Source organism: Neomonachus schauinslandi, chromosome 6, assembly GCF_002201575.2.
Source record: "Neomonachus schauinslandi chromosome 6, ASM220157v2, whole genome shotgun sequence".
NCBI classification, from domain to species: domain Eukaryota; kingdom Metazoa; phylum Chordata; class Mammalia; order Carnivora; family Phocidae; genus Neomonachus; species Neomonachus schauinslandi.
In genome coordinates this window covers 43,249,639-43,252,132 of record NC_058408.1, presented here as the reverse complement: position 1 = coordinate 43,252,132, position 2,494 = coordinate 43,249,639, and the positions used below count along the sequence as shown (strand labels likewise).

The 2,494-nt window shown below is 37.7% G+C and overlaps 1 pseudogene; it reads right to left on the bottom strand.

Annotated features, from left to right (window-relative positions):
• Window positions 1-1,242: 1,242 nt before the first annotated feature.
• Window positions 1,243-1,392, bottom strand: LOC123325245 (annotated as a pseudogene).
• Window positions 1,393-2,494: the final 1,102 nt, after the last annotated feature.

The following is a 2,494-nucleotide window of genomic DNA, read 5'->3' as shown; positions in this document are numbered from 1 at the left end:
AATCAGCATTGTATCACTAGTATTCTAATATTAAATCTTCCTTCTGATTCCATGATAAGATAGAATATGTTAGTTAAATTTAAATTTAAATTAAGTCGGGGCACCTGGGTGACTTAGTCATTAAGCATCTGACTCTTGGCATGTGATCAAGCCCCACTTAGGGCTCCGTGCTCAGTGGGGAGTCTGCTTGAAGATTCTCTCCTTTTGCCCCTCCCCCCACATACACTCACTCTCTCAAATAAATAAATCATAAATAAATAAATAAATTTAACTTAAGTGATGGCTAATCTTATACATGGATTTCCAGACATGTACATTTTTTTTCCTGTGTTTTGTCTTTTGAGTTATTTTTGTCTTATTCATCCTGTATGTCTCATAATACTTACCCAGCACAGAACAGGTGCCCCATAATTTTTTTTTTTTAAGATTTTATTTATTTGAGAGAGAGAGAATGAGAGACAGAGAGCATGAGAGGGAGGAGGGTCAGAGGGAGAAGCAGACTCCCCGCCGAGCAGGGAGCCCGATGCGGGACTCGATCCCGGGACTCCAGGATCATGACCTGAGCCGAAGGCAGTCAGTCGCTTAACCGACTGAGCCACCCAGGCGCCCCCATAATTTTTATTATCTACTTTAAATTAAAATTTTAAAACTTAATAAATTTAAATTTGTTTTTAAAAACAATTGAATATTTTAATTTTCTAAATAGGTATTGACTGATTTTTTTTTCATAAAGGAAATAATGCAGTATTTCAGAGGAAACTGGCTTATTTTTATATATTCTTAAGGGTTTTTTTTTAAAGCATTCTATTGTTTTAAATATGTAACTTAGATTCTTAAAAATAACATTTCCTTCCCCTAAATACCAATGTATTTATTTTTTCCTATTTGGCAAACATTGATTTGCGGCTTCCAAGGTTTATAATAGAATGAAAATCAACCCACACCATTCTCAAGACTTAAAATCAACACACATCTTATTGCATTTCTCTTTTTGGATCTCTGTTCAGAATAACTAGGTAACAGCTTCTTAATGCTATACCTTGGTGAGCAAATGGTATTTTGTAGAGTGTAATAATAGGATCCAGTCAGGAAATGGGAACTACTCTCAGACCTATGAACAAAAGGACCTTAGTACAGAGAATTGGTTATGTAAGTGATGAAGGCCCTGAGAAGCCTCACAGGGACAGGGTGACAGCCCAGGTATTAGCAGGGGCAATGAGATGAGGAGTCCTTTTTTTTTTTCAGGGGAAAGCACGAACGCAGTCCCCCACTACCACAAATTATGCAGTCGAGTTTCCCACATTTGGGGAAATCGCAGGGGTCAGTACATCCGGAGTGCAATGGATAAGCCTCGCCCTGGATGAGGAGTTCTTATCAGAGCCTAGAGGGCCTAGAGGGCAGGGCCATGCAGCAAGGGGACAGAATGATAGTGAGAAGTGCCCAATGGATGCTAGGATCCCAGGGAGAGGGACACCCAGTAGGAGCTACAGCCACAGAGAAGGCACAGTGACTGATGGAGATACCACCTGAAGCAGAGGGAGAAACAGAAAATGGCTTGACTTCTCCCTTTCTGCTACCTTTCAATCTTTTGCCCGTGCCTCCCATTTGTATGAACCTAACGGGATCAGTTAGCAAGGGAGCCTGGGAAACGCAATCCCTATGAAAAGCAGGGGAACAGAGAAAAATGGATATGAGAACAGCACATGTTTCTTAGCTCTTATTTTCAGGAAAACAAATCAGTAGTGACTTTATGAAACAATAATAATGCCTCATGGAATTTTAAAATATATGTAGAATTAAATTACATAATGATAGTAGCACATAGGCAGTAAGAGGAAATCGAAATCAAGTGTTCTAAGGTCCTTCCATTACCTGGGAAGAAGTAAAAGTCATGAATTGTATTAGAAACCTTAAAAGATCAACAGTTACTCAACATCACTAATCATTACGGAAATGCAAATCAAAATCACAATTCATACCCATTAGGATGCCTATTACAAAACAAAAACAAAAACAAAACAAAACCAGAAAATAGTAAGTGTTGGTGAGGATGTGGAGAAGTTGGAAACCTGTGCATTGTTGGTAGGAATGTAAAATGGTGCAGCTGCTTTGGAAACAGTATGGAGTTTCTTTAAAAAGTTAAAAATAGAATTACCATATGATCCAGCAATTCTGGGAATATATCTAACATAATTGAAAGCAGACTCGAAAATATATTTGTATGCCCATAATCACAGCAGCATTATTCACAATGGCCACAGAAGATATACAATAGAAGAAAAGAAGAAACAGGTAGAAGAAAAGATAGAAGAAACCCAAGTGTTCCTGAACAGTTGAATGAATAAATAAAATGTAAAAGAAAAAACCCAAGTGTCCATCAACAGATGAATGAATAAACAAAATGTGATAGATGCATACAATGAAATTATTCAGCCAAAAAAAAAGAAGGAAATTCAGACACATGCTACAACGTGGGTGAACTTTGGATATAGTA